Raw genomic sequence first — 15,039 nt, forward strand, 5'->3', positions numbered from 1 at the left:
TTTATTTATAATTTACACACCTGCCAATTACACTGTATAATATTTAAATGAATATTTTTCAAATATTTGTTGCAACAGAGAAGGAAAACATTTTGAAGAGGAAATATGAAAGAAAGTCGGTAACATGCAGTTTAACATGTTTCGATAAAAACATTACACAGGTATGTAAATGTAAAATATTTCATACTGAATATTTAATTATATTTTATAGGCCATTAAAGATAACTGTGTTAACTTCCCGTTTTATTACGGGCCTAGATGCTTCTTTGCAAAATGAAAAATTCGTTGATTTTGTCAATCCAAGTCATTCAAAGGGTCGAGAGTTTTTAAAATCTAGAAGCGTATGAAACTAAGCTTTCAAAAGTAGCAAAAGCAGTAAGAATCCTGGAGTTACATTAGTTTTACGTTAGAATATTCATAGTCCCTGGAATGGCACCTAAAGCTGACGACTGGTTATCTTACCGTCATGTAAAATAATGATAAAAATACGCAGCGGTTGACGAACCAATACAGTGCCCAATGGACCATTAGTTGCGGGAAGGGAGAAACGAAATGCATACCTTCTCTTAAACATGACTTATTTTACGAATATCTTAGTTCAGTCATATTATTCCACTACTTACAGGAATTACTGGCAAGGTTTTCAATAGAGGGTGGAATACACATTCTTTTGACTCTAGTCACTACACAACATTGCATTATTTGCATAAGTCACTGCACAACTTTGCATTCTTTGTGACCTAGCTGAAAAACGTCTTACCCTTTGAGCAGCAACATCTACAGCGATAAAAAAAAGACATTATTTATGTATTGATTTTAAATTAATTTACATATTCACGAAATTTTTATGGCTTTTTAGGCTGTGCCCGTGTAAAAGCGTAATTATCAACTGGGAAATAAAACAATACATTTAAATAAATACTTACATGTTACACAATAACAAAATTGAGAACGAAAATTCGAAAAAAATAGTATGAAAGTTTTTTTTTATATTAAGAAATGCAAATATGTAAATATGAAAATATGGAAGTCTAGGCATTTATGAGACTTGTCATTGTGTTATTATTTTAATTGTTACTGTTATTAACATCCGATCAAAACGCTCTTTTGTGATTAATTATTCAGACGGAAATAAAATCAAAGTACTGAAGCTTATTCATACTAATTAAATAATATAACGCCACTCCGAGTTTCCTCGAGAGCACTCAGATGTTTTCAAATACATGCGCAGTTAAATAAAATTACATTTATTCAGCTACGCTTCGAGTAAACTGCCGAGTATAATATTGAAATCTGAATATTATCTGCGAGAAAAGCCATAGATACATTTTATTCGAAAGACTTTGAATCTTCGCTCTCTTGCAGAAATAAAACAAGACGCTTCGAAACAATTTTCCATTAAAAAAATCAGTCAAGTCACACGTATCGGAAATATGAGTTAACTGAAAAAATAAATTATATTTTTAAAATACCTGCATATTTTTTTTAAGGAATAAACATTAGAGGGTGGGTAAGAGAGAAAATAGAGAGGAAAAATGCATCACAAAACCCAAATCGATTGAGAAAAAATCTTAATTGCATTTTTGTCTTGCAACTTGCAAAAATCGAACGCTTGGGGCCTAATTCACAGTTCAACGTCTATCCAACTGCGCCACGGCACCATAATATATTGTATTAAAATATTTAATTTAATAGGGGTTTTAACAAGTTATTTTTATGTTTTTATAATTTTTTTTGTCCATGTTTATATTTCCATTGATTTAAGAAAATATATTTTTGCTGAGCAATGTGATTTTTAGCATTTTGGTAATATTACAGAATTTTCATGTCGCGTCACTTTCACGACTTGCATCGTCTCATTCAAAACCACCCATGAAAGGGATATATTGTCTGAATTTATTGCAACAGAGAGGGAAAACATTTTTGAGAAGGGAATTATATTATAAATATAACAGTTTGTATACATGCATATATATATATATATATATATATATATATATATATATATATATACCACACACGAGTTTAATATTAGTTAGAAATTAGAACACAACTAGTTTCAGGTATTCAGAATTACCCTTCATCAGGCGTAAATACGAGTATCAACGAAAGAAAAATAATTATACAGAATAGTACTTAGGCACTGATAGAATTGGATGGAAAGGGTAACGCTTGGTTGGGTTGGCAGTGGTAAGGAAGGGAGGGGTAGAGGGGGTAAGGCAGGGTATATAATCCTATTTATGGGGAATATTGAAATCTGGGGTGAAGAATTTAAAATACGATATTAGTACTTAAAGTTTTGTGAGAATTTTTTTTAGTTGGGAATTGTAAGTTATTCATTATTATTCCTTTATTTATGAGAGGGTGCAAAAGTTTAATTGTACGCGAATGTAAAGAATGATTTGTTACTATGATATGATTTGCGAATTCAGAGAAACTATTGCTAGAAAGTTGCCAGCGGTGCTCGTTCACTATAATGTTTTAATTTCTCGCGGATTGGCAGATATATTTACTATAACAATCTCCGCATGTAATTTCATACGCACCGCTTTTTTCGAAAATATTTATTTTTTCATTCGGAGTTGTCGAGAAGTTTTCCTAAATTGTTGTTTGTATAGAACGCGGGTTAAATATCAGGGGGGGTAAGAGTTTACAAACATTCAAAGATGTTGAATTTTCTTCTAGAACTTATTTTCAGATTTTATACAATATTTTGATTTGCGGTATACAAGTATTTTTCGATTTATTTGCGGAATTCAAGTTTTTCGGGGGTAAATGTAAGTCTAGGAATTTGCAGGGCGTATTTGGCTGGTTTAAGTGGCCACTCTACACACTGTGTAACATTCATTTAACACATTATAATACAATATTTACAACACAGTATGTACGATACATATTATAACACTATTTATTACTAACCTAGTATTTTTACATATTATATACTTATGATATTTAATTTTATATACTTTGACACTTCCCATCTTTTATGTTTTCCGGCATTTACTCAAAAGACTTTATTCCTTTGTACAAAAGGCAGTTCTAGGACATTGTTTTTGATTTATTGTCCAGTCTTATCTTTTTGCATGGTCACGAAAGAACTGAAAAATTTTCAGTATGTTTTAGAAATGTCTCGGCACTATTCCTTAAATATTTTTTTATTTTCTTCATTGCCAACATTTAATTTGACTCTGGCCAATTGTCATAATATCAAGAAATTGAATTATCTTCTTAATTTAAGGGCATCTAGTACATATTAATATTATTATCATTGCTTTGTTTTGTATTTTTTGGAGTCTCTATAGATCTCCCTCATTACTTAAATATAAAATACTGGAACAATCAGGTTTATACAAGTTTACATTTTTTTGTGTCTTCTTTCTATCGACTAGTAAATTATTATTATTATTATGTATTAAAATGAAATTGCCTAATTTGGAAGGGGTATGTACCCTTGTTAGCTGGGCAAAGTGTACAAAAAATGTATACACGATAAAATGTATAAATAAAATGTAAAAAAATCATCAACGCAGGGAACTATTTATAATTCTCCTTAATATCAGCCGAGAGGGTAAAAACAGTTTAAACCTCAAAAATTCTTCAAGTATTCCATTTGTTGACTTTTGTGAAGTAAAAGAGCTGAAACCTTTATAAATGTGGGTGAGATTAACCCGGGAGATTTATTTTACCTACTAGGCAACGTCTGAAATTGAATGAATTTTTGTACTTCTTGTTACATTAGTTTAATCAACAGTGAACAATATTTTGAGTTTGTCCAAATTTTTGTAGACTGGACTGGATTCAACTCCCTGGGGAGCTGTTTATATTAACATACTACAACAGAGATGAAGAACATTTAAGAGAAGGTAATATAGAAGTTAAGGCAGATGAAAGAATTGAAGGAATATAAATGTTTAAATATAGGCAGAATGGTGAGTGTTACACAGTGTGTAAAGTGGCCACTTAAACCAGCCATTGACAGGTCATAAGCCCTGTAGATGCCTAGACTTCTATATTACCTTCTCTTAAATGTTCTTCATCTCTGTTGTAGTATGTTAATAATCAACAGTGTTTTAAGTATGTCCAAATGTTGGTAGACAGGCTGAATTTCCTCCCTAGGAAACACTCGTATTTTTTCAAATCTTGAATTTCATAATGTCAACGATTTTTTGCACTTTTTAATATATATTATTTTTTATTTTTTAATTTATTTTTTTTGTTTTTTTACAACAAACATAATAATAAAACAGAGTATTAAAAAAAATAACGCCATAATTAGATATCAATGAAATACATTTGAATAGAAAAATAGTAAACAAAAAAATCCCACAAAGGCATGGCCTGTTCGTGGGTATAAAAGAAAATGTTAATGAATTTTTGCTCCTAAAATAAATAATGGACAGTTATAATATTTTTGTATAACATAAGAAAGAAAAAATAAAATATTCTGTAAAAGAGTATATTGTAATAAAGTCTTCTGTATATTTGTTTAAGTTGAATAAACAGGCATTTGATTACGAAGTTTTATTTAAAATAATATCTTCTACCAGTTGTTCAGAAATGGTTGCTAAAGAAAACTGTCCCTTTAAAGCACGTCTCCCTGCAGTATGTCAAGTGAGCACTTCGACCAGCCAGTGACAGGTCACAAGGGCTGTTAGTGGCAAGATTTAGACATTAAGAAATATGCGGCACAAGTATATGTCGGTTATGTTTGGTTAGAATTCTAAATACTTCCCTCTTTCTTTGGGATTATAAAACAGCGATACATTAATTAGTTTTTTTTATTTTGTTTACATAATAAAACATTTTTCGGCGCGTTAAGAACATATCGTCAGTTTACTGGTGAAACCGTCTAAATGCATTATAATAATATTTTATTGCAATATTAAACTTTTTGTTTGACTAAATGAGATAGATATGTTCAAATCATCATGAATTGCCACGGCTATTATGGTTGCATCGACTGCGTAGCATGCGGTGTTAAGAACATTATCTCACTTAGTTAGGACCTCTGTATTAGGAAAAATACATGTCAAAGAAAGTCCACTCTTAGGTCAGCATTTGATTCAGGCAGACGAAAACTTGTCGAAATCCGGCGCAGCCCAAGCACTGGGTCCCGAGATCGAACCCTCTGCCTGGAACCAATTGCCTTTACACTTGCGAATCATCGACAGATACGTCCCAGTCAGTTAAGATCTCAACTAAAATCTCACTTCTTTCGTTCAGCAAACCCTCAATTTCAAAATAAAAAACATATGTAACTTAAGCTTAGTTAGAATGTAAGTTCACGTTTGAAATTGGAAAGCGCCTTTGAGGAGATTTTTCGCAAAAAATCACAACATTATTATTATTCTAGATCCATCTTGGATCCATGCATCCTCCATTCTTGAAAGGGTATTATTTATTTATTTTGTTTGTGTGCGAAAAGGATTTCGGCTCATACATCGTTGTGTTATATTTAGTTATAAAGGTGTTAAACTTGCTTCGTATCTTTGCTGTTATTAATATGTGCTTTTTATAAAATAATTTATTTTTTTATTTAAGTCCCGGTTTGAGTTCTTGTACCTCCTTGGAATAAATTTACATGTATGTAAATGAAGTCTATGGCACTCAATTTAGTTTCATATCTATGGTAGTAAAATGATCTGTGGAAGAATGACAATGACAAAGAGGTTACAGGTTAGGTTGTCAGACGAGTGCACAAAGGAAAATGTTTCTATTTTATTAGTAAAGGAATTTGTGAAGTAATAGCTTTAAATGTTGTTTCTCTTTTTAGGTAATACTTGTAATTATCGTTAAACGTATTCGATGTTTTAGCGAAATAGGTTAAGCATTGTTTAATCAAAATATTCTCTTTTCAGAGCAACTCAATTTAGTGTTTGTTTCGCAAAACCACATTATAAAACATGTCTACAGCTGTTTCTCTCAACAATGGAAACGTTAATATTTCAATTTACAATGAAAGCAGATGAAAATACGAATTCAAATATAATCTGCATAACCTCAATTATGGATGCCGATAAACATACCCTTTTTATCCCGGAAAAGCTTCAACCGGCAAAACTGCATGAGGCAGTTATATAAACTCAAGCGTTTAAAAAAATAAAAAATACACTACAAAAGAGACATGACTTATTTTCGGAATCTCTAAGTTCAGTCATATCACTCCACTACTTCGGGAACTACACTGGCTACGTTTTCCACAGAGGGTCGAGTACAAACTCTGTTGGCTTATGTATAAGTCACTGCACAACTCGGCTCCGGAATATCTAAGGGAACTATGCATTCCAGATGAACTAGCTGACAGGCGTCTCACGCTTAGATCAGCTACGTCTACGGCGAGAGGAAAAGTTATTATACCTCTACGCAAACAGCGCACTAAATTTGGTGAACGCGCATTTGCGGTCGCAGGCCCTATGGCATGGAATGCTCTCCCAGCAGAGGTGCGAGGCTGTGAAAGTGAAGTGATGTTTCGGAAAAAACTTAAGACCCACTTGTTCTCTGAATCATTTGAATAAATCCGTAGCACGTGACAACAAAATAAATTATTTTAATTAAATTACAAATTTAAAAGCTTCAATTTAATTAACTTAACAATAGAATCACCATGTAAAGCGCCCTTGAGGTATTTTATTACGAAAATGGCGCTATATAAGTTATCCATAATTAATTAATTAATTAATTAATGAAAAAAGATAAGTATGGATCTCATTGATATCGGAGATGAGTGATATGTAGATAGAATTTTCACGGGAAACACATCAACAGGCTCCTTCCTACTGCGAGAATCTCGAAAGAGGTTTTAACAAAATTTTTGGAAAGTTTTGCCAAAGCGAAGAAGGATACGCCTAAACATAATAATATAAATAAACTGGCGGAGAAATTTGCTGTAGAGAAATTCAACATTAAAACGTCGAATGTGTCTCAATGGATGACTATTTTTTAAGCAGAATGAGTGCGTTTAGGAGTAGGTTATTAAGAAAATTGAATGTCTTAGAGTGTTTTGGGGGATTCATGTCTGGACTGGTACAGTTCCATCTTCATAAAACATACAGTAAACTCTGCATGATCAACGTGGATTTTTTTGTGAAACATATGCGGACAAAGGTGAAATTATATTAAATAGAAATGTACATAAATATAGGACAAGAAATAGAAATAGGATAAGACTACCACTTAAGAAAAAAACAAAATCACAAAATAGCTTAATGTATAAAGGGTTAAAACTGTATGATGAGATGCCTGAAAGTATGAAGAATGAAAGAAAACTTACGGATTTAAAAAAAAAAATGTTATGTTTATTGTAATAATGTAGTTATGTAAGAAATTTTTAATAAGTATTTGTTATAATTGTAAATATATTAGTTAATATACAATGTAATATTAACTAACTTAAGTAAATAAATAAAATATAAAAAAAGGTTGGTCGCCGGCCAGGTATACAATTTTGAATACGCTTTAAAAAAGGAAAGAGTATTATTGGAAATAAATAAATCAATAACTCCACCTTGATTGATTTAATCGCTCCGGGTCTACCAAACTTCATAGCGGATAAAATTGATAGAAATAATTTGAAAGAATCTAAGGACTTATTAAATAACATCAGAGGTTTAGAACATTTGTTGAAAAAAAAAATCGAAGAGAAGTTTTGACAGTAAAATTAAAGATAAAAATGTGAACAATACGGGCAGCCCGTGTAAAATGTGTAAAAGAGAAAACAAAGGAGCCCGCTATCATCATGAAGCCGTATGTTGGTTTAAAAACAAAAACAGTGATAGATCTAAAAGGGATCAGCTAAGAACCGTTAATAATTTTGAATTAGAAACGGAATCAAATGAAATTTATCAAAAAAACTAAAAATTCCGCCATCAAAATAAAATTATTAATAATTGCTAACTGTCCTTGAAAAAAACACAATTCATGACAATAAAAATAATGCATGTTTGAAAACGATTAATGGCGTAAAAAATCTGTAGGAAAGGTTACTTGAAAAACATTTTTGAGATTGAAGAAAATATTAATATTTTCGTGATAGATTAAAAAAATATATTTTATGATTTCTTAATTGGATTGCATAGAAAAATTTCAATTGATTCAAAATAAGAAATTACACAAAATATCCACAAGCCCAAAAAAGAGATAGTAAAAAAGTAATAACTCCTAAAAATACAACAAAATATTCCTGGCTTTATAGGTAGTAGTGTGGAGGAAAAATAAGTGTTAATAATAAAAAAAGGCTGTGGAAACAGTTTTGAAAAAAAATAAAATATTATGAATATAAAATTAATTTCAATGAAAACATACAAGTGGAAAAATTACTACTAAATACTTTGTATTATATGATTTATGAATTAATAAAAATATTCAAAAAACAAATAAATTGATACACGTATACTTATGTAACCATCTTAGTTTTATTAAATTGGTTCAATGGGTGAAATTTCGAAAAACAAATAAAAACATCAGAAAATATAATTGAATAAAATATATTTGGGATATACGTGATAACTTTGAAACTAAATTTCGAAGGATTAAGAGGATTATATCAGTTAATCAAGCTAGAAAAACGGCATATAACTGCAATCATAACATTTTTCTGGAATGTTGTCATTTAGAGGATTTTACCAATATGCTGTTATTGTTATTATAAAAAAAAAACTGTGTGCATCTAGGCGGATGAAAAATACAGTTCTATGCGTGAAATAGAACCAGAACCCTGGACAACTGTTTTCGACTAGATGGCTGCTCGCAGGTAAAACTTCTGAAAAACGAAATCGAGACGAGAAAGTCTGACTCGTTTTGTAGTGGTTTTTAAAATAAAAAGTTATTGAAAATTTTACATAAACTTCCTTTGAACGATTATTTGATACCCGCCAAACTGCAAAAGCAGTTTTTTGCAGGGATTTCTCTCTTTACATATTTTGGTAAAACAATATAATATCTTTTACATAAAAAAATTTAAAATCTTAAATATATCAATAAAATAAAAGTTTTTTTTGATACCGAAATATATGAAAAATTATTAACAAACACGTGTTTTAACACTGCTTTAAATTGTTTGGTTTCCCTTTTTTGAATTTTTAACTCACTAAACTTGTTGGCAACCGACATGAAATATTCGTTTTAATGGAGGTTTTACGCTGATGTATTTCATTGTTCCTGGACTGGCACCTAAAGAGTAAGACTGGTCGCCTTACCAATATGTATGTTTATTGGGAAATCCCGTGCAAGTTGGATTCATTCCAAGGTTTTGGCTACCGTTGCAGAAGCCATCTCCGGGGTAAACTGAGTGTTTTTTTTTTTACACAAACACTTAAGTAACATAAACATAGACGACGCGCTGAAATTAGTCTCACCATGGTTCCCGGCACTACAAACTACAAAAACAACACGCAATGTGCCGGCTGTCGACTGCGACACTGTGCAAATTTCAAATACATAAACACTTTTTTGTTTTCTACAAAACACCCAGTTAACCCTGAAGATGGCTTCTGCAACTAAGCCGAAACGTCGCCGTCGGAACGAATCCAACATACACGGGATCACAAAAAAATATACATATTGATAACGGTGACCGTGAACACCTACGCACCTATTGGTCACGTTACCTTCCTGTAACTGATAATTGAAATACGCTGCATTTGGTTTACCAATGCAGTGTCCTATGCCCTACAGGGTGCTGAAAGGGGAATGATGATAATGCAAGAAATGACAGTCAAAAAACGATATAAACATAAGCCCTGTAGATGCCTGGACTTCTATATTACCTTCTCTTAAATGTTCTTCATCTCTGTTGTAATATGTTAACAAAGTTACATGTAATATGAAATAGAATACGAAAAAAAATGGAGTTTCAGTAAAAAATATTTTATCTCAGATTAAGATATCTGAAATAACTTGCTGATTTCATCAGACTCAGTGATATCTTCCCTACGACCACTCCCTAGAAAGACAAGATCCACATTACACGGTGATGTCATAAACCTTTTTAGATTACCATCCAACGCGATAATTTAATCTGACTCCGACGACGATAAATATATAAAATACACTGCAATACTTTAACAAGTGTTGTTTTTATTTTTAAAAAATTATAAATTTATAACATTTAAATTTTTTATATATTTTTTTGGTCGCGTATTACGATAAAGACATGGCATGACCAAATTAAACAAAAAGTTAAGGAGGGACATGCCAAAAGTCGGAATAATCATCGTGCGTGCATGGGATGTGTGAATGTAGATGGAGCGAGGCATGTATGCAAATACAGTGTTATGGGAGTTCTATCACCTTAGTCAACCCCAACGGGGGGATGTAATTATTAATTAAACCAATTGGTCCCAGGAGAAATACAAAAAAAAATATATTTTTAGTCGTTTCCTAGTACGTGATTCGTAATTTCAGACAGATGAACCTCACCCACTAAATGTTATTGAATATAACCACTTACTGACTTTTCCATATCTACCGGTTTCGAGACGTACCCGTCTCTTTGTCAGGACACCAATTAAACATGCAAAACTAACTACACGCCTTTACCATAGTTGTTGCACAAAAATATAAAACCACGATATGCATTTTAATAAGCAAACCTTACATTGAGTTATGACGATATTTTATGCTGTGGGAGAAATAGTTGAAAAAAGAGGGAAGGGCTGAATGGAAGGGATGAAGGGAAGGGCGATAGGGTGACCATTACAATGGAACATCGTATAACGGGCTATATTGAAAGGTTGTTTGATCATTGATCAAAGGAACAATATTTTTCAAAGCTTTCAAAAACAACATAAAATATTTAAATTTGTTGCAACAGAGAAGGAAAACATTTTTGAGGAGGAAATATGGTAGTCTAAGTAGGTAGGTAGGTAGGTACTATGCTAAAGACTACCATATTACCTACTCAAAAATGTTTTCCCTCTCATTTGCAACAAATTTAAATATGAACAACTTCTTAGGAAGAAACATTGTTGAAAATAAAATATTTTCATAACCTAATCAGTGCATGCAACGGTTGCCTATTAAAATGCATGTCGTGGTGGTTTTATTGTTTTGTGCAACAACTACGGTGAAGGTGTACAGTTAGTTTTGCATGTTGGTTTAATTTGTGTCCTGACGAAGAGACGGGTACGAATCGAAACCGGTAGACACAGAAAAGTCGGTAAGTGGTTATATACAAAAATTAACAATATTAAGTAAAATGTTTGATGACAAAGTTAATGCTTTAAATATCAGTAACATAGAACCTCACCCCCATCAATAAATTTTAGCCCTTTAGCTTCACAAAAATCAACACATGGAAGAATTGAAGGAATATTTGAATGACAAGGAAAATATGTAAAAAAAAAAAACAATTTTAATAATGCACAGTGACTGATCCTAAGAACAGGTTTCCTTAATAATGAGGACTTTTAAATTACTTTTGTATATTTACTATCTTAGTTTAATATTGTTGCAAAAAAAAATATCTGACTATAAAGATGCTCATGATATCCTTGCTTAGATTAACCTCAATGTACATCACCGGAACTGCGTAAAAATGCTATAGAACTACTTATACTTTAAAACATAAAAAATCTCCACCTTAGAACAAGCTGAGTCATGTTAGATGGAGACTATTCTTAGCAAAAGAGGCTCCGTATTCATTTTCTAATCCACTAGTTTTATATAGATACCCTTGTATAGTTCTTTCATTGATGTAGGAAATTACCTCCGCCAAGGATCCTCAGAACAGTTCACAAAATCTCACTTAACAGTACTGTCAATATGTTCCTACAGCAAAGGCATGCATTTAAGAAGCAAGCGGGTGTTATCACTCCTGACTTGAGATGACACACTTTCCATGCTATTACTATACCCATTGTACATTTAAATAGACTCTAAGATTGTTTAGGTTAAGTTAATCCATGGTTATATATGAGGGTATTAGAAATCTCCACCATAAACCGAAAATTAGTTATTGATGCCAAAATAAACTATACATAAAAATCTACATGCTAAATATTAGCGTAATTCAAAACCATCTCTAAATCTTACAAACACAGATTTTAAATATACTACTTAATACCGCAAACTAAGCATTCTCCGTTGAGTTAGTGAAACATACTTGGAAACCTCACGATTCTTTTTTTTTTTTTTGAGTTTTTCGCAAATATCTCAGTAACTTCTTCAATGGAGATTTCTAAGTTAGTTTCTAATACTCTCATATCAATAATGCCAATCAATTAGGGCTCTCAAAAAAAACATTAAAATACAGGTGTCCAAACAGGCAGAATGGTGAATGTTACACAGGGTTAAAGTGGCTACTGAAACCACCCAATATCACGGTCTTAAGTAAAGATTATTTATTCGAATGAAAATCCGAATGAAGTGATTCATTCAAATGAATCAGTAATTGTACTAAATGAATGAGTTACCAATTGTACCAAATGAATGAATTAATAATCAATCGGGTTGTGGTCCTGTGGCTAGTGTCTCGGACTCACGGACCGAAGGTCCGTGGTTCGAATCCCACTTTACCCCAACTCGATTCCATTTTCTAATAGTGATTTATTTACAACTCGTTGAAAATGGCCCTCAAAATTAAATATTTGGGTAAATCATAAGAACGCAAATATTTCTTTTAAAAAAAAAAAAAAATCGGTAAATCTTTAACCCCCCCCCCCCCCAGAATGCCTCCTCAGCCCAAATCTCAAACGCCTATCTCTATTATTTACACATCTACAGTATACAGGAAACGAATGATTGATTAAATAAATTAATTCTATTATTTTTCTCTCTAGTTATAAGCACTGTAATGCCTAAATCAATATTCTCTTCTCAAAAATGTTATCTATCGCTGTTGTTATATTTTAATAAAATAAGCTTCCCTAAAGGCGTATTTTGAAAAACAAGATGAGCAAAAACAACAAAAGTATTACGTAAATAGTTTTTTTAAACTTTTATATAAATGCCGAAGTGATAAATTCAGAGTGAAATAAAAAATAGGCAGGAGTGTATCATTTGATTGTATTTTCGTAAACAAATAAAACAAATATCGCGTGGGTACAAGTAAACAAGATTCTGAAACAAGTAAACATGTTGATGGCTCAGTTCCATTGAGCTATATCTATATCGCTGTCTAGAAATTACTAGTTTTAAGAAATGGCTGACCAAAGTTTTGTCCTATCGAAATTAATAAGTAACAAATACTTTTTTATATCACCCCAAGTGAATTTTACTGTGAGAAAACAGACTAATTCAGCTGGATGCTATATTTTACAAAAAAAGACCATGTCCACTTATACGAGGCATATACAGAAAGTAACAGTACTGTTTGGCTCTCGTGCTGAGAGTTTTTTTTTCTCCAAAAGTTAGTAACACTGATTGGTAGTGGGGAGTCTCCTGAACACAACGAGCACCGGTGCCCCTTATTAGTACCGAAACTTGCCTCGTAGTGTTCGTTTATGTGAAAGATGTCAATGAGAAATCATAAGGTTCGTTATCGCGGAAGGAAAAACTCCGACTGAAATTTTTGCACGGATCATAACTGTTTATGGCGAAGGTGCTATGAACCGAACAAACGCATTTGAGTGCTGTCGAGAGTTTGATGAAGGAAGAACGAATATGCATGACGAGCAAAGGAGTGGAAGACCTTCAACTGTGACCGATAAGTTGGTGCAAAAAAATAATGAAACTATTCGAGAAGAAGCCGATTGACAGTAGATGAAATTTCTGTGATGTTTCCACAAATTTCCAAATCTCTTTGGGACCAAAAGGGGATAGTTAGGTCATCGTAGAATTGAAAAGGAGTGCTTTTTAAATATAATGGGTAATAATATAACACGAAACATTTTTTTTGACTTACCGCTCTATGGAACTGAGCTATCAATGTGCTGAAAAAATATTATAGGTCGAAATAAAATACAGGACGAATCATACGAGATTGAAAGGAAATGAAGGACGAAAGGGTTGATTGTTCGATGCTACGCTCGTAACGCTCGTTAGTCTTGTAATGCTTGATAATAAATATTCGATGCTATAAAACGAATTTCCTTTGATCTTTCTTAAAGACCAAAAACTGAAATTTATAACACACTTTCAATACTCCTACAACTTTTGTTTATCAATTGGTAAAAAAAGAAATGTGACCGAAACATTGTGTTCATATTTATAAAACAATAATCATATTTTACTATGTTTTATACTATGCTTTTTAAAACGTTTTTTGACAATGCTTTTAATATTTTTTTTTAACGATATATATACTTGATTTTTTAACTATGTTTTTACCATGTTTTTTTACTATGTTTTTAAATAAGTTTTTAACTATGCTTTTAACTATATCTTAAACTATATTTTTACCGTTTTTTTGCGTGATTTATGCATAGTATTTATAATATGTTTTTACTGTGTATTTTTACTGTTTTTAAATATGTACTATCCTTTTAACTAGGTCTTTTACTACGTTTTTAATTAGGCTTTTACTTCATTTTTTTAAACTATGTTTTTACTGCGTTTACTAAATTTATAAAAAAATATGGTTTTTAATTATTTTTTCATATTTTAACCGTCTCAAAACGGGGTTAACAACCCTAGTTAGACAGACAATCAAAGCAACTTTTTATAAATGTATAATTTTACGTATACATTATGGTAACAAATAATAAATTATGTATAAATATTTATGATGATATACTCTTGTCTGCGTCAAAGTGTCAACTAATTGCTCGTCTCAACTCAACACAGGACTTTTAGTCCTATGGAGTTAGGACTAATGTCTCAAATAAAGTGTAATAAACTGTCGTTAAGTAAATTAAAAAAAATGTATTAAGTAGTAATATTGTATACTTATATGTTTTATCTGAGTAAATTAAATAAAGATAAAAATATCCACGAATAAATCCCTTTCATTAGAACATTTTATGCGTTGAAGGGTAGATTAAAAACACTTAAAAAATATTTTGAGTTAGTCCATATTTTTGTGACATGGCGTATTATTACAACAGAGATGAAAAGTTTAAGGGGCAATTTAACAAACCGTGAAACGCTCATTCTGCCTATGTT

The 15,039-nt window shown here is 31.6% G+C and overlaps 1 protein-coding gene and 1 pseudogene across 9 annotated transcripts in view; one reads left to right on the forward strand and one right to left on the reverse strand.

The window, feature by feature from the left end:
* The window catches only part of LOC148282877 (uncharacterized), a 56,766-nt pseudogene extending 48,912 nt beyond the window's left edge, over nucleotides 1-7,854 (forward strand).
* trio (trio Rho guanine nucleotide exchange factor) overlaps nucleotides 1-15,039 on the reverse strand; it is a 492,673-nt gene that overhangs the window by 271,382 nt on the left and 206,252 nt on the right. The gene's annotated exons all lie outside the window — the stretch shown is intronic.

The sequence above is a fragment of the Micrasema longulum genome, unplaced genomic scaffold (genome assembly GCF_059751315.1).
Source record: "Micrasema longulum isolate JH-2025_06_02 unplaced genomic scaffold, ASM5975131v1 h1tg000281l, whole genome shotgun sequence".
Classification (NCBI taxonomy): domain Eukaryota; kingdom Metazoa; phylum Arthropoda; class Insecta; order Trichoptera; family Brachycentridae; genus Micrasema; species Micrasema longulum.